This window comes from Ambystoma mexicanum, chromosome 1p (genome assembly GCF_040938575.1).
Source record: "Ambystoma mexicanum isolate Mex_15411 chromosome 1p, UKY_AmexF1_1, whole genome shotgun sequence".
NCBI classification, from domain to species: Eukaryota; Metazoa; Chordata; class Amphibia; order Caudata; family Ambystomatidae; genus Ambystoma; species Ambystoma mexicanum.
The window spans coordinates 625,878,679-625,897,393 of NC_090921.1; the positions used below are offsets into that span (position 1 = coordinate 625,878,679).

At 45.3% G+C, this 18,715-nt stretch overlaps 1 protein-coding gene across 1 annotated transcript in view; it reads right to left on the reverse strand.

Annotated features, from left to right (window-relative positions):
• LOC138577272 (solute carrier family 12 member 2-like) overlaps positions 1-18,715 on the reverse strand; it is a 953,949-nt gene that overhangs the window by 217,789 nt on the left and 717,445 nt on the right. The gene's annotated exons all lie outside the window — the stretch shown is intronic.

An 18,715-nucleotide genomic window follows, 5' to 3' on the forward strand; every position in this document is an offset into this window, starting at 1 on the left:
GGGTCACGCAACGCACAGGCACCCCAGAAAAGTTAAGGAACGTGCACAATACCCCTCCTAGACCACGTGTGCTGATGGAAAACCCTGCACTACGCTGTGGCATCCAGTAACACAATGAACGTATGCGTGTCACACGCAGCCTAGAATGACCTCTGAAGGGGTAGGCTACACACGGGGCAAGCACAGAAGTTAGATACGTGCGTGACTCACCGTCTGCCAGGTAAAAGAGCGTGAAAAATGAGCGCGTTTGGTTGGCAACACCCCCGCCAAAAGAAGATGTGTACGCTGTCTGAGGAGACAGGACAACAGTAGAAGGGGACACTGTTTGAGGGAACAGGCCCAGGTAAACCAGTACAAGAGGAAAAAGAGAAAAAGCTGTCAGAGGTAACAGGGAGTACGAACTGGAAACGCCGTGAAGTAAATCGCGTGTGAAACGACAAGAAGTACAGAATTCACCCACTCGCTCTCCACGAAAAGCACGTACAAGGAAATGGTGTTCAACACTTCCTTATATACAGGCCCACACGTACAGCGTCACTTACGGCGTGTACGTGCTTGGCCCATGTTCACCAATCACACGCTTTGTCACTTCTGCGTGTGGATCCTTTTTCACCAATCACACGCTTTGACACTCCTGCGTGTAGCTCACTTTTCACCAATCACACGCTTTGTCACTCCTGCGTGTAGTTCAATTTTCACCAATCACACGCTTTGTCACTCCTGCGTGTAGATCCATTTTCACCAATCACACGCTTTGACACTGCACGTGCAGGTAACTATAGACGCACATATGCTGGTGACGGGTTTTCGCGCGATTCGCTGAGTGTGGGGTTTTCACGTGCAAAATCACTCCCTATCAGGCTGTCCACGCGTCCAAACACGAAAGACCACGCTCCTGGCCAGGAGGCCGATTTACAGTCCCCCAGAGCCCTGAGCACGCTCCCACCTGCCATCTGCTGCTGCCTGACTGCCTGCTGGCCACGTGCCCCACAGTGCTGGTGGGTGGGGGTGGTGGGAGACATGGGTGGGGGCCTGGTGGAGGGTGCCCCTGGTGGATGGGGGGTGGGGTTGGTGGGAGACATGGGTGGGGGCCTGATGGCAGGTGCCCCTGCACTGCTGGGGGGTGGGGGTGGTGGGAGACATGGGTGGGGGCCTGGTGGAGGGTGCCCCTGGTGGATGGGGGTGCAGGGGGACATGATCAGGTGTGCAGGGTAGTCCCCTGTTTTGTGGGCTGCCTGCAGGGGCCGTGGAGGGTGTACAGGGTACACCTGTGAGGGCCCACCCAGCCTAATCGCGTGTGTAACTTCCCACGCACCCCTGTAATACACGTACCAAGCCAATTCGCGTGTGAGAATTCCCACGCACCCCTGAAATACACGTACCCTGCTGAAGTCGCATGTAAAACTTCCCGCGCACCCCTGTAATACACGCGCCCAGCCTATTCGCGTGTTGAAATTCCCGCGCACCCCTGAAATACACGCGCCCAGGCTATTCGCGTGTGATAATTCCCGCGCACCCCTGAAATACACGCGCCCAGGCTATTCGCGTGTGGAACTTCCCGCGCACCCCTGAAATACAAGTACCCTGCTGTAATCGCGTGTGGGACTTCCCGCGCACCCCTGAAATACACGTAGCCTAGCTTTTCGCGTGTGAAACTTCCCGCGCACCCCTGAAATGGACGTAGCCTGGTATTTGACGTGTGAAACTTCCCGCGCACCCTTGGAAATCGCATGGGCCGCTTGCCGTGATGGTCCAGTGTTAGCGCAGCCCCTTGCGCTGGTTTGTGATTTTTATGAGATTTCCCGGCGCAAGGGGCGTTCCTGGGGGCGTAACTGGCGCTGCAGCGAGTCGCTGCGCCACTGTGCGCCACGGCTGCCTGGGGAAGCTAAAATCCATGAATACGCTGTGCGCCGGATTCGGTTTTGGCGCACGCGGCTGGCGCAGACTATCGCAGGCGCACGCTGTGCGCCAGCCGCGTGCGCTACTTGTGCGCTGGATTCTATGAATTACCCTGTTAATGCCTGTGAATAAATAATCTATTAGTGTAAATATGCCATGGGGTGCATGTAGTGTGCGTATCCTCACCCGCCTCCGTGTACCTGCCTCCAGATGTCCACCAGATGCAGTCGTGCAAGGGCATTTTGTAGCTCTTTAGCAAGGGGTGCTGGCTTCCTATGCTTGTCGTCTGACCTGTCGAGGAGGGGATCCAGAGTGCAGTTAAAGTCTCCCGCCCAGATGAACGTAGCTTCTCTGTATTGGGCCACTTTGGGTGCTAATTTCCTGAAGAATTCTGCTGCATCGTGGTTCGGAGTGTAAGTATTGATCAGACATATTTCTCTACTTTCCAGCATTCCATGCACCAGCACTAGTCTCCCCTCTGGATCGCTTTCTTGTTTTATTAGCTGAAATGGTACTCCTGGGGCAATCCATATTACTACTCCCCTTGCATAGTTTGAGTATGTTGTGCTGTACACATGCCCTCCCCATTTCTTGTCCACCTTGGTCTGTTTTTCTGATGTTAAGTGAGTCTCTTGCAACATTGCTATCTTGACCTTCATCTTGTTCAACCAGGCATAAACTCTAAGCCTTTTGACATAAGCATTAAGTCCTCTCACATTCCAGGTCGCTATTGTTAACTCATCTGGGCTCATGTACACATTGTTTCTTCCAGCTCTGTTGTCCCATAGCCTTCATCCTGTTTACTGCCCTATATCTTCTCTTTTCGACCATCCCTTGAGACAGTCCGTCTTCCTCAAGGCCCTTTTCTCCATTACATCTGGGGTTGTATCCCTGAGTTTGTTGCTGTATGTCATTCCAGTCTCCTCACACTCGAGTTGTTCTTTTATTGCTTATGTTGTTCCTTTCACTATTAGTGCTGTCTGCCAACCACTCATACCAGTTACTAACCAACCCAAAAACTACCAAACTAATGCCCAGCCACCCTCCCCCTGCTCGGGCCTCGGTGCTTCTCTTGCCCTGTCCACCGAGGTGGAGCATGCTCGCTGCAGCGTGATGCCTCAAAACTGGCATCCAAACTAGCTGAATGCTCTCTCTAGGGGTGTTATTCTCCTTGGCCATCTTGGCTGGATTGGAGCCAGTCGCTCCTTCATACCATCCATGTGGCTTGGTTAAGTTACTTTATGCTTGACGTCTTGCTCCTGGCAGTCCACGCTTCTTTTCACCGGGGCTGATTCTCGTTGTTATTCACATTTCTCTGCCCTTGCTGGGGGATGCCTTGCTGGTCCATACATGTGTGGGCCTCTTCAGCCGAGTCAAAGAAGCACAATTTGCCTTGGTGTATCCTTGGCGCGGTATAGAAGCATGTAACGCACTCCTGCCATCCTGAGGCGCTCCTTTCTTGGACCGAACTTCGCTCTCTGTTTTTGGACCATGACACTATAGTCTGGGTAATCCTGTAGGAGTTCCTGGTGATCACTCCCCCTTCTCTTGGAAATGACAGTATTTTCTCCTTGTCCCTAAAGTTCAGGATCCTGGCGATCATTGCTCTTGAAGGGGCACCTGGTTGAGGTCTCCTGGTCAGAGCTCTGTGCACTCTTTCCACTACAAAACCCTGAGACAGAGCTGTGGCCCGATTTCTTGAAGCAACATGGTTTCGACATATTCCGTGGGTCTCTGCCTTCTTTGCCTTGCGGAAGCCCAATTATACTGATATTTTTCCTTTGTGCCCTTCCTTCCCCATCTTCTGCTCTTCATTGAAGGATCTTAACCTTCTGCATCACTTCCGACATTTGTGTCCATGTGACAGCGACATCCGTGGTGTTTTGCTGCACTTGCTGTTCCATTGTTGTTACTCTGTCAGATTCCGGGCATCCTGGCGGAGGAGACCCACGTCTACCATTACTGTGTCTAGTTTGTTTTCTAGGGATGCTTTGAGGGCACCTATTGCTGTGCCCATTTTAGTTTCAAGGGACGCTTTCAAGGCAGAGATTGCTTCTAGGATCGGTCCTTCATTTGTGCTTCCTGCTTGGTGTATAGCACTTGCTGGAGCCATCACCGTGTTTGACTGCACAGGTTGCTTGTTCCCAGATGTCTTAGTGAAGGCATCTATGCTGATTTGTTTGGATTTTCCCTCTGTTTTCCGGTTTGGCATTATCTCTTTGTAGGCGTGAGGTGCCGCTCCTCCCGTTAGGTCCACCACCCAGGTCTGCGTGGAGCTTGCCTCTACCCTGCGTGGCAGTAAGTGGCTTCGGGTCCGTTCACGCCCCCAGCTCTATCCGACCCTCAGGTGCCCAGGGCTCGCTTCTCTAAACATTCAGGATATAGGACCCCAACTCTTCCATAATCTGCTGTGTTCCCCCCTGTCTGCGGCGAGAACCTCGCTGTAGCAGTGGTACTGCCTTGGTTTCTCGTCGTGCAGTCATTACTAGGGGCGCTTACCCTCTCTGGTGCCTGTGTGGAGCCTGGGCCGGCCCCTTCGTGCGCTGTGTGCCTTAGTATATCTTCCCGTGGCACTGGCTACGTGTGCTTGGCGGGTGGGTGACAGTCTCGTCCCCCTTATTGTCCGAACTTTTATCCTGTTGCTTGTATTCCCACACTTTATATTGGCTCTTGTTTCTTTGTGCACCCTCCTCCTCTAAATGTTGCCCAGTCTCCTCACCTGATATTGTATATTCTTCGCAGCATGTACTGCTCCGTGAGCTGTGGATCTCTGCGCGCCGGTGCTGTTGGTCCTTTTATTTATGCTGTCAATATTTGTCCTCTGAGCGTCTCAATGATTGTGTTCACTCTTTCCAGTAAATGTTCCTCATTGGTCCAGGGGTTGCTGGTAGGGCCTGCTGTCACCCCCCGGGCAGGTCCTCTCCCCCTTCGTTGGCCTCTTCTGGTGCTTAGAACTTTCCTGCAATCTGGGCCGTCGTGCCTTCCCAAGTACTGCGCCCTGTGCCAACACGGCGGATACCAGCTCTGCTTCCCCCTGCGTCGCAGGCCACTTTCCGTCCTACCTCCCTGGCCCACCCGAACTCCACTCCGCCAGCTGACTCCTTCAAGGCGAGCGGCTCTGACCACACGGGGGAGGGATGGGCGATAATGCTGTGGCTTTGCCGCATCTGTCTCGGGGGGTCCGAGCTATTCAGCCCGGGGGCTCCGTGCCCTGGGTTCCTCTCCGGGTGCACGGCCTCACCATTGGTCTTCTCTGGATCCCGTCCTTCTGCGATGTCCGTGTCGGCGCCTTGGGCTCTTCTCCCCCGATCACATCTCCCGCAGCCCGGCCGGTCTCGTCCGCCCCTCCAAGGGATATCCTTTGCTGTGTTCGATGGATGTCTAGCCGCAGTCAGCAGCCCTCTGCCCGTGTTCTTCGCACTTCCAAGTCACAAAGCGCTGACGCTCTCTTCAGCGGGTTGGCAGCTCGCGCCCGCCATTTTGTTTTTGAGAGCAGTGTCTTTATCTGCTGTTTTCTTTGCGATCCCCGCTCCGATTTTGCTTGGGAGGCTCACCGAATGATCCTTAGATGTTCAGACGTATGCATACGTTTTAAGTTGAATTAAGCCAGTTTGCCCAGATCTTGTGCAGGATCTCGTAGGAGCTTCCCAGCAATGCTTTCTACAGCATGGCTGCCAAGCCACGCCTCTATCAAGGTTTTCTTTTTTTCTTTTCTTATTCTTCTTGATCTGTCTGCAGCATTCAACACTGTGGACCACTCTTCTTATTTCCTCCCTTTCCATTTTGGGTATCTCTGGACCTGCTATGAAATGTATTTTCTCCCATCTTTGGCAACTGACCTATTCTGTTACCTGGGCCCAACACTCTACTTCCTCACTCCCTCTTCTTTATGGTGTCCCTCAAGGCTCAGTACACAGGCTTCTCTCCCTGTAAACTTCTCCCCATTCTGTCCGCATCTCTTCCTTCCATCTTTCTTTTCACTTATGTGCTGAGACACCCACATCTTTCTCTCCTTCTCCTCCTTTGAGTCTGCCCTAGACTCTACCCTTTCAAACTGTCTTTCAGTTGTCCAGAACTGGATGTCTTCTCATTTCTTACATCTTAATCCCGCAGAAACTGGGGTTCTGTTCTTTCCCTGTTTCCTATTTCTCCTACCCACCCCTTTCCCTCTTCTTTCCCCCAGCCTCTCTTTCCTTTTCGCAAGAAAACCTAGGCGTGTTTCTTTGATCCTTCCCTTTCTTTCTCCCTTCATATTTCCTCCATTGCCAGCTCTTGTCGCTATTCTGTTTTTACCATTCACTGTGCTTGTCCCTATCTTTCTTTTCATGTTACCAAACTCCTCCTTTTTTCTATTGTTGTTTCCCGCATCAACTATTGTTCATCTTTATTGCTTGGTCTCCCTACCTCCAACCTTCTTCCTCTTCACTGTATCAACAACTGTTCTGTCAGTCTCCTTTTCTCCTTACTTCCTAGGTCCCCTATCACACCTCCCTGCTCTCAATTTCATGACTTCCTTTCGAATGTCATCTTCGGTATCACTTCTTTCGATTGTTTTCAAATGCACTCATGGCTTGGATCTGTCCTATCTCTCCACCCTGCTCTCGTTCTATGTCCCCTTGCTCCCCTTACGATTAGAGAATGTATTTCTTTTAACTGTTCCTAAGCATCCCTGTGCCTCGTCTCATTTCCGCTCCTTTTTTCTTCTGGCCCCTAAACATTGGAATGCTCTTCCTCTCTCACTTCGCTCCTCCTCATCTCCTCGCTTCTTCAAAAGATACCTTAATACTGTTTCTCTCTGCTGATGTGACTTCTACATGTGCTCAATTTGTGCCACTTTAATTGTACTGTTTTAGGGATATTCTTTTATTGTTCAGTGCCTTTGGCGAAAGACGCTTTATTAATGTAATAAAATACAAATACAATACACTCGCAGGCTGAGCCTAGCCCATTCATCAAAATGCACATGCATTCCACTCACAGTATTCACTAACATTTTTATTTTTTTCCTATTTATTGTGCTTGATTTGATTACCCAAATCTTTCACAAACATGAAATCCAAATATATTTCACATAAACAGCTTTCTTTTAAAACATCAAATTATTAAAATATCAATAAAAATATACAGAATAAATCAATCCATTAATAAACATTAAAACCATAATGCATGAAATACGTATCATAAAAATTAATCACATACGACATCCTCAAAAAGCTTGTTCAAATATTCAAACATAGCTAAAACCAAAGACAATTTAGAAGCATTCAACATTAAGGTCCACCAAAGTTCTGGAGTTAAAGTTCTAAACAGTTTTAAAAATGTACCAAAATGAGATTGTCTCTGAGATAATAGGCTTGGACAGTTAGTCATTAGATGTTCCAGATTTCCCAGCATATTAGCCTGCTTACAAAATGTAAAACTTTGGAGTTCTCTTGGAATACCCACCCGGGTTCCGAGCACTTTCATGTGTCCAAATAAAGTCAATCTAATTCCTAAAAGCTGGGTTCGCAAGTTTGGGACATGGGCATTTTAAAAGATATTTGGGTAGCATAACGTATATGATATTATATGATATGATATGATGTGGCATTTGTAACGTGCCTATACACAAGTGTTTCAAGGCCCGACGAGGTGGGGGGAGAGGGAACAAGGGGAGACAGACAACGATCCTACTAGGCCAGTTGTCATTCAGATCGCGCAAGTGCAAGGGTAGAGGGGAAGGGAAAAGTGCAGGGGGGAAAGGTAGAGGGAAAAGTGCAGTACAGGGTTATAGCATACAGGATAAATAACAAGGGCCAGCTGTCCCGCAGTGCAGGGGTTGCCAGGGAGGCAGGGGAGGCAGGGGAGAGTGGCTGGGCCAAGGACCGAGAACGGTGAGTGGCCCATTTGCAGATTCAGTGCAGTTTCAGTAATTTTAGCAGGGGAGTGGGGGAGAGAAAGCAGAGGCAAAGAGGAAGGTTTTGAGGTGCTTCCAGAACCAGAGATGGTTCTCCTCAAGTTTCAGGGAGGCAGGAAGGCTGTTCCAGAGGGAGGCCCCTGCAGCGGAGAGAGATCTGCCCCCAACTCGTTGTTTGGAGAAGCGGCTGACCCTGAGGGAGTTGGAGGCGGATGAGCTTAGAGCACGAGAAGGAAGATATTTAGGAAGAGAGAGTTGAAGGTATTTTGGCCCAAGGCCTCACATATGTCTCAATCCAATCATTCCAGTACACCTTTTTCTTAACTCTCAATGGATTGGCTATTAATATATCTACTGTCACATTTATTAGTTCAAGAGTAGACAGAATATCCTTCATACAATTGACAAGCCGTTATTCGTATTCCTGCAACATTGTCTTACGTAAATGATAATAAACAGTACCTTCAGCTGCAGTGAAACAGTTGTGAAAGAAGAAAATAATCCTCAATTTTTTCAGAGCCAGCAGTGATATTAGTTCCAACTCAAATCTTATTATTTTTGTGAGAACACCATTTAGGAGTATTAATAACTTCCTAGGAAACAAACCTTCCAAATGTTGCCAAAGGACAAAATGCCCAGGAAGTAACATTTCTGCTCCATAAGTCAAGGCCAGAATGACCCTTAACTTATAGAACCGTAAATCAGGGGATCAGGGAGAATTTTCCAAACTTCTTATTTATTATAGTTGCTTGTGCTGCCAAACATTTGGTTTTATATTTCATTATCTTAATCATTATTGATGGATTTGCTGTCCCCGTAATACAAAACCACGGTAAGTAAATGTTTCTAATGTTTCTAAGCACTGTGATCTAAATACCATCAATACCACTCCTCCTCTACCTCTGCAGATGGGTTATCATATTCTTAAAAAGTGCATTTTCTTCCACATAAGTGGATAAGGCAGATCATTGACACTGTAACCCAATTACAGTCTAGTCCATTCATACCAAATCATGATGGTAAAGATGGTGGCAAATGGGTACAATACAGATTCAGGGAGAAAAACATCAATTTTTATACAGGGTTTCTGATATGTCTGAAATAAATTCATTAAATAGCAATGGATTCAACAGATATCCTTGCTTCAAACCACAATTTGTCTTTATCTTTCTAGATAGTTGACCCTCTTGATTTAAGCGTACCACAATACTTGTGTCAAAAGAAAAGTCGATTAGTATGTCCATTAAATAAGATGGAAAAGACCACTTCTTTAGTTTAGACCATAGCTGTTTTCTGTCCATGCTACCGAATGCTGCATCAAGGCCAATAAATACTAAGCAAATATTTTCTTTTTTACTGTTAGGTCTATCTTTGATAACATTCAAAATAAACCCATTTAGGGATGTATGTGATCCTTTTACAAAACCTGCTTGGAACGGATCCACTATACCAGTTAATGTCACCCATTTACTTAATACTACAAGAACCAAAGATGCAAACATTTTACCTGGTATATCAAGAAGGGGAATTGGTCTATAGTTCTTTGGCGCCATTCTATTTCCTTATAGATAGTTTCCAGGTTGCTGGAATGTTCTCATCATACACAATTTGTTTAACAAATCAGTGCTGTGTATCCGCCCAAAAATCAGAACAGTTCTTAAGGATGATATTGACCAGTCTGTCCGGGCCTGATGCTGTGAGTTTTTACTTTTTGGATTAGTTCTTGAATATCCTCACTTCCAAAATAGAACAACCGTGGACCAGACATTCTTGTGCTCTCACACTCAACCCTTATGAGCTTTCTGTCATAAACTTGCACAAAGTGTCCAAGCCACTCAGATTCTGAGATAGGATTTATTTGAATGCCCACCTCTGAATTAGCTGATTTCTTAATAAGCTTCTAAAACACTGCAATATTCTTCATAGTAAGAAAATCTAACATAACTTTAGCATTTTTCTGTAAGCTTTGTAACATTTCAGCCGATTCAATAGCTTAATATATATATATATATGTTAAAACCATAGCGTATTTCGAAGGGGATATCAAACTAACAAAACCAACAAACCAACTGGGTGTAAAACCAATTTCTTTAAAAGACCATTACATTTCTCTGTATTCAAAACATTCCATCTTAATCTATTCCTTCCTGTGTTCACCTCCAGAGACAGGGTTTACTTATCTCTCCTTAAGCCTACAAATTGTATTTCCCATGACATTTTACAATTTAATTATCACTATTTTTGGTCGGAATGATCTGCAAACGAAATTGTTTGAGTATCACGTGCCCATGTTGGATGTGCTGGAAGATCTCCATGACCTTCTCCAATAAGAACATGCATTTTCCAATTGTACATTAAATCCAACCATGCAACACCTCGCCTATACAAGTTGTTTTTTTTTCTTCAAGGGCAAACCATCTCCATCTAATAAGCATGAACAATTTAAGTCCCATCCTACTAGAATACATAGTACATAGCTGCAAGGCTGCACAGTCAGAAGGATTGGAACGGTGCCTTATGTAGACCCCTGAGCCCACAATTAGGTGGATGAGGCTTCTTTCCCTTGTCAAGACATGTCTTTAGACAGACAGTTAGGGATATTGTAAAATAACTCAGGCTTAACCTAAGAGATAATATGTTTGTTCTCTTTTTCCTTCACTGCCTGCCTGACACATATTTATTTGTTGAAGAAGTTACTGTGTTCTTTTATGCTCATTTGAATATGTCCAATGTGTTCATGTTGTCATTCTAAGCACTCGGTATTTTAGCTCTTATGTTTTCTTTGCTTGTTTAAAGATAACATTACATTAATTGAGTTTTTGCTAAATAAAATTCTTGCAAAATGCCAGGTACAAAATAATGAGTTGCCTGATTAAATAGTTTGATGTTGCCATCTTTCCAGTCTTTGATTTAGACTTGCATGAATTAGTTGAATTTACCCTGTACACTGCAACTAAAAACACCAATGATTTAATGTGAATTCATTTCCATATATAAATTGTTTCCTGCTGGGACCATTCTCTGTTCTTGAAGAAAATGTTGTGCGTCAATACCGAAGGGATACCAGAAAATATTTATTGCTAAAATAGGCTTCATACCGGGAAAGATGTTACAATCCCAAGACAGCTTTCTAGCTTGAATAAGTGGGTTTGGTGGTCTCCAAACAATAGGGTTTATTCCTATACCATTACATACTCCAAAAGGAAGACTGGTCGCTGGTCTGCCCAAAGCTCCTTTATAGCTGGATTTAAAAATAACTGCTAACCATAAGGGTGTCACTTTCAGCCAAGGCTCTTGAAACATTAAGATATTGTAGCTGTTTAAATTTGAGGAAGTAAACTGTTTCTGAAGAAGGTGACTAAATCCTCTTGTATTCCAAGAGCCAAGCACTGTCTCAGTAGAGATCTTTTGTTTATTATGCTATCTCTTATTAAGTTGCAAAGCCCCTGCCAGCCATGACCACTTCAATTCAGAATCAAGAGGTGGATTAGTCTGAGAATTCCGGGAAGACTTTCTTACATTTTCATCATTCATCAAGCAGGTAACTTTAATAAACTGTAAATTATTCAAAATCATATCCTTACTACCTTTACTTCCTATTTGGGCTAACATTTTCTTTGTTTTCTCACAATAATCAACTTCTGCCATATCACAACCAAATGGAAGTATGTTGGGTGTTGCCGCTAACAAAACATGTGTAACCAATCTTGAATTTATGTGCAAGAAAACCATATCTAAAATAGAGTCATCTACAAACTTTACACATTCAAAAACTCATGAGACAATCAAACGTAGGCAAGGTATTGCATGGAATACAGCAAAAGCATTGGAATGCTTCAAAATAGTATTCTTTCGATGTTGGAGAATACATTACAACAAACATCTATTCAGAATAGGCATAGATTGAACTTGTTCAGAGTCCTCTTCTTTTTGTTGTCCTTGTGTGTTTATGATTTCTCTATCACCACTATTTGTTCTGATCTTACTTCTACGTTGTTCCAGGTTTAGAAAAGTTGGGATACATTTTTCTGTTAAATGTATTGCCTTTATGACCTCCTCCCGAAGAGGGTCTTTGTGACAAAGATGGACATTTAAACTAACAGCTAAGGGGTCAGGCCTCTCAATCTCCTGAATCTTTAACATACCTGGTGAATTATTTACATGATTAGACATTTGGTTGGCATCTAGAGTATAAGTAGAAAGGTCTAACAACTCATCAAAATCATAGACATTTTTATCTTCATCCTCGTATATATTAGAGGCAACTATTTGATATATAGGTTTGGCAACCAAAGTTTCCTGTACACATGATTCAGAGGTTTCACCCATATGTTTCCCTCCTTCTTTTCTTATTTTAAATTTGTTCCCCATATTTATATCTGAGTTTTTGTGGGCAAGAGTCAATGATCTTAAAGATTTTTGGGAACCCCAAGATGAACTGGGGCCACTAGCCTAACATTTTGGGATTTCTTATTCTTTGTGTGGCCCCTTTTTAACCATTGCTTCCATCTCCTCCTTGGATGAAAAATAGCATAATTCAACTCCTCTTTTACGACATTTGGATCTTCTACAATCAAGGTCTCTGCTGGAACCTCTTGAGGGTCTATAACCTCTACTTCATAATCCCTCAGAGGTGCCAGCAGCGGATCCTCGTGTAGATCAACCACCACAACTTTATCAGGTTGCTCAATTCAATTACAGCTAATTAATCTTGTTTCAGTAGGTGAGACGGTACAACCATTACATCACTATGTCCTGTATCCTCATTATCCATCCTTAACTCACATTCAACACTACGTTTTCTGTTAGAGTTCACATCACTCACCACACCCCTCCCCTAATTCCCATTTATAACATTTGGAAACGTGTTTCCATAACCCAAGTGATTGTATGACTTTTTCGCCACTATGTAGTCTTCTAAAAAGGCAACTTTTGATGTTAGCATATTCAATATAGCTGTTTGTTCAATCAAACTAGTGTTAATGTTATTATAAGAAATGACCAAGGAATTCACGGACAAAGTTCAGAGCCGACACAGTTGTAGACCCCAATGGGGGACCCATATTAGATGAGTTATACACATGTGGACATTGTAACAGGAGAGGAAGAAGAGTCAGATGACACTACCCAGTCTACAGAAGGTGATGGGGAATTGTAAAGGGCTGAAAATGCCAATAATGAAGGAGGTAAATTATCAAAAACGCATCCTTTGTTTTTTGAAGAGGGCAATTCATCCTCTCTTAATCTGTGAGATTGTACTGCCACAAGATCTTCCTGTCAAACTTTCATCCCTTGCATTTCTTTTTCTGACGATAAACATTGATCCATCACTTTTCCGACTAGCAGCTCAGGTCCACCTGATGTGAGCTCCAAATCTCTCAATAGTCTAACTTCACTCGCCACTCCGCTCCTTTCAGAAATGATTTTAGGGATGCGTAAATCTATTTGATATTCAACAGTTTTATTCACCCTAAACACTTTCATTCACCCTAAACACTCCCCTCTAGAGCTCTTCGCTCCTCTACCTTTAACTCCCTCAGGGTCAGTAGTTTTTCAAAGAAACGAGCTGGGGGTAGATCTCTGCCTTCGGCTGGGGCCTCCCTCTGGAACAGCCTCCCTGCTACTCTAAAACCTGATGAGAACCATCTCCGGTTCCGGAAGCACATCAAGACGTTCCTCTTTGCTTCTGTCTTTGCCCCCCTCTCCCCTGCTGATCTGGTCTCTCTTGGCACTGTGCACTTGGCCACGCTATGTCCATTGTGCCCAGGTTCCTGTTCACCTTGCCACCCTCCCGCACTGCCTCTGGGCAACCCCTTGCACGGGGGTCTGTATCTGTACCCATACAGTCCCCCCCACTTTTTATTCCTGTACTATCTACCCTACCCTATCTGCTGCCTTAAACTCAGCACTTGCCACTTGCTGGCTGCACTACCACGTTTGTTGCTTTTATTATTTATTTATTCTGTTCTCCTTTTTTTCTGCACTTTCCACTTCTCCACCCTTCCTCGCACTTTTCCCCTCTCCCTCCCCCATGCACTTGTGCATTCTCAATGTCACTGGGCCTAGTAAGCTCTGAAACTCTTGTGTATGAGCGCAATAGAAATAAAATATCAATTCAATTACTCGTTTTAAGCAATGGAATTCCCACCCGATTACTCCCCTGCCTCTCGGAATCTGATATGTCATGAGCCAAGGCTAAAGGAAAATCACCATTCTCAAACAAGAGCGTCGAGTACGGTGTATTTAATTTTGGAAAAAAAGTAGTTATTTTTACGTTTGGGTTTACATGATGGCCTTTCTTTCCAAAATTCAAGGGTGTTTGTAATGGGAATAAAATGGACCATCTGCCCGGGGATCCTTGATCCAGCATAGGTTCCTTTTGTCGCAATACCCCAACCTCAAAAGGATATAAACTTGTGCGAGGAATTCGACAATCCGCACGGGGAGTGTGCGCTCGCCTGGGCTTTTCTGATTGTTTGGAAATGAAAATGAATGATGGGAGATCAACTTCCGAAAATGTGTGAGGCCATTCCACACACATTTTCCCTGCTCACTACACAACAAATGCATATTCACGTGTACTCCGGGAGGACACAACCTACAGGCGCCGTCTTCCCCCGTCATGTTCAGCTGGAATGTGACAGCCATAGGAACATCAAAGCATCTCAAGAAGGGGGAAGGTGACACCTTCCTCTGACCATAGGCAGCCTAATTAAAATATCAAAGGCTCTATGGATCTACTTTCCTATTGTCTAAGAGCATTCTAATAGGAGTTAATTGGAACAGGCCTGCATCAGGCTTGATCGCAACATGGACAAGAGAAAGCCAGGACTAACACCTCTTGGATATGCAATGAGTCAACTTGAAGATAGTTCCCACCCCTCTGTATGAAGGACAGTGAATGCCATGTCTGGGTCCAATATTTACCATAGGCAACCCCTGCAAAGCGGACCCCATTCAGATGGACGAAGTATGTGATTTGAGGGAGGCAGAAGTCTGTTCTCGCACCAAACTTCAAGGGAGACCTGCACTATGATCAAGAGCCACAGAGGGCTTGGTTAACCAGAGAGACACTTTGATCTACAACAGACAGGAAATAGGTGGGACTTAGGAGTACATGTTGCCACCTCTTACCTTTCCTGATGCAAAGCAGTCTGGTCTTAACCTCACGCATAACAGAAGATTGTTGGTAGCGACCCAGGATTGGTTCACTAAGGTAGGCTTAGCCTGCACCAATCACTGGGGCCCATTTGGCTTTAAAAGAGGGCTGAGCTCCTCACTTAGCAGATCATCCAACGACTTCGAAAGGAGTAAGAAGAAAGACTCATTTGCACCCTGGCTGAAGGTACAGTCGGCCTTACATCTTCCACCAGTGAAGGAAGGCCAGGATTTCCAAGAGGGAAGCAAGATCCCTCCCCTAAACATCTCCCAGGGAACAGAGGTAGATACCAGACTCAGAGGATCCATCCAGCAGCTCCAGAACCGGTACCCAGCCAGCACACAGCATGCCCTGATAGGTTCTGCCAGCAAGCTTCCTAGATTGGAAGAGTCTCTGAACAAAGGACAAGGCTGTTGCCTGCAAACACTCTTCTCAGCTGACGACATAAGCCCTGCAAAGAAGGTAAGAGGAGTGCATTAACCAGCGTCTACGTTTTAAGGACATTTTCGAGGCAGTCGATCCCTCAAACCGCGACTGGCTGCACCACAGACTGTTGTCATGCTACAGTCACTAAAGTCATCCGAGGCGCCTCTACCAGTATTCCAGATCTGCTAACAAGCGCAGAGACAATTCTTGACCCTGCGCTGCCGTGTAGGCCAGCCTGCCGCCGTCCATCCAGCCTTGCTTGCCAAACTCCCTGCCACCTGATATCCACAGCTGTCTCCCATGTTGGACTCTGTCGCAGGAGCTGCAAAGTGTCCTGGATCCGACTCCATGCTGTCGAGCATCAAGATCATCTTAAGCACCAGGTACATTGTGGTTCTGTCCCCCTGGTCCTTCTCCGAACACCTCTAGTAACATTAACGAACCGTGCTCCCTTGGTGCTGAAACCAAATAACCTTGAACAGTTAAGACTGATTGCTTAACCGACTACTCTCCTGTCAGTATCCAGAGTGCATCCCTTTCCTTCGTAAAACTGTCTGTCCTCTGTTGCGTTACAGGGTGCGTAGTGATTTGAAGTGTGCTAGAACTGTCTGTTGTAATAATAATAAATTAGATACTTGTATACAACCTTGACTGGACTGTGTTGCAACTAACCAACGATCCATGACCTTACAGAGACAAGGCTGCCATTCCGTCCATGTTACCAAAATTGGACAAGGAGGTTTATAATTTAGTGGTGTTCCAATCTGTTTGGATCCCTTCTGTTGCAGTAGTGGTGTGAGGCTGATTGATGGTTTAGAAACCGATATTCATCCCTGGACCACTGGTGCCCTGGAGGTTGATTCGTCACAACTCTCCTGTACATTTCTCACCGACTCCTTGATGTCAGCTTGCAAAAGCTCCTTTAACAAGCGCTGCTCTCCTTCTTGCCCACTTTTACTTTGTGGTACCTCTGTAAGGTTCCACCTTATATACCAGCCGATCAGACCCCATTTCAGAATAGAAGATATCCTTAATGAATCTTAAATCAGGTATGTAATATTACCGCCGACCCTCCGACCTGCTGCCTGCCAACTGCCAAACACTTTCCAAACACTTCTCAGATGCGCCCGCAGAGGTGCTGGAATGTTTCTTAAACTTCCAGCTGGTAAACTGAATGAAATCCCTGTCAGCCAGGCAAAATGAAACGCGTTTTCTGCACAAACCATGAGCTCCTCCTGCTGACTGCAAAATACTTTCCAAACACTTCCACTAACTGCTCAGACCTAAAGTCCATTCCACTCACCAGCAGCCAAGTTCAGTCCTTTCACCTCTAGGTGAGTGTCTAATACCAGCAGCTCAGTGTATGCCTTTCTCAAACAGCCATGTCCCCGCACCTACGGACGGGAACCTGACCCTTCGCAAACCCGCAACTGCTGGAGGGAACCCATTCAATAACATCAGAAAGCACTCAACAGTGGACGGCTCCATTCACTAGTAACAAGTCAAGGTTTGACACCAGCAGATCATTATATATTCAGCTGACCAGAAGATGTCCATGCCATAACCTTATATGAGGGCAAACATGATTCACTGGAAACCGTACTCCACCCAATGGCAGCTAAGGTCCAGGGACTATGGGAAGCCATTCATTTGCAGATGCCTGTCCTAGATTCTATAAATGATACACACAGAGCAGCTCATTAGGAGTTTCGTGGTATATGTTAGCTAATTCAGTCAAACTGAATTACGATTACCGGAGGTGGTAAATACCGATCAATGCCACAGTTAGGGTTACGCTCCATTTTTGGAGTCCCATTAAACCTAATTCAGGGAGGTGAAATTGCGGCATGGACTAATACCACCAACCATTACTGCCTCAATTACTACATGTTTTGCAACCACTTGAAAGCAGGAGATTTTACTGGGTTTGGGGTCCCAAATCCAAAATAGCACAGAGCAGTAAAACAGACTGTTTTCCAAATACCACCAGTTTTCCACCTACCGCCAGACTCTTTATGATGCTCAGAGGCTTGCAAGCAACTTTGTAACAACAATATGTAGTAAAGAGAGCAGCCATAGAAATAACATAATTTTCGCCCCAGCGTATTTAGAAGCTTTAAAACACCCACACACACACAGTTCGCGATTCAGTCCACATGCACATTGCACTTATTGTCCAACTCACATGTGCCACATGATGTTACATGACTACTCTGCCCTTGTGCGGGCCGATTTACCAAATGTTTCTGTTCCTTGCTTGCCAAGGGGCCATGCAATTGACATATAATATCATATTTGGCAGATCTGGGATTGCCGAAGGAAATCTGCTTGCACAATTGCCTTTGCACATGCAAATTCTGACCACCCACTGAATGTGAAGCATGAAAGGATGTTCGAGAGGAGCTGCTGTCCTCCACACTGCACCCATGATTTATGAAGAGAAGGTTGCGATGCCTCTGTCTTCCTGCACATCCCCCCCATGGTAGATGAGGGAAAAGCACAATGCAAACAGAGGTCTACACAGCACTTGCTAGAAATTCTCATCTAAGCCCAATGGCTGCAAATATGCATGCGCCAAGCATCAAATGCATATGTTACTGTCGGGTGTGCCTGCATGGTGTTCCATTGCTTGCAACGTGCCTCCATCCGGCATGCAAGTGCTCTATATGAATCAACATACTGCCATGCATGTGCAGAATGCGAGGAGCACTTTGCAAGCTGCACCAACATCTCTTTGGGAGCTAGCCACGTGTTTTCCCACATTCCAAATTTAAGGAGGTCAGTTTCCAAAATAACATTCTTTCTGATGATAAGACCTAATGTGTCTATATAGAGATACAAGAAGGAGGTCAATATTTCTTTTTTGTCAAGACTTGATTTAGGTTTTCTTCAAGCACTTGTTCTCTCCCAAGGAGATACGGAAACACACACCTCGCCGATACTCCAGTATTCACCTTCTACCCGCTTAAAATTGCTCACCGAACCACAGCTCACCCGATCACTAGTGCAAAGAAACTCAACTACACAGCTCTGGTCCATCAAGGAACTGCATTCCCTACCCTTATAAGTAACATCAACTACAAGACAGCATCTACTAGCAACAAGACAATGACAAAAAGAGCCCCATTATACCTGGCGGAGAATCTGAAAATCCTGGGGCGGGGTGGTCAAGGCAACACCAGAAGGCACTACTTTTATTTATTGGTCTATATAGGACGATTAATGCTCCAAAGAGCTTTGGAAGAGGCACACATATACAAAATTAAAACAATGATAATACAATGAAATGTACAATGCAAAAAAGGTACACAACTAAAACAGTATCAATAAAAAAG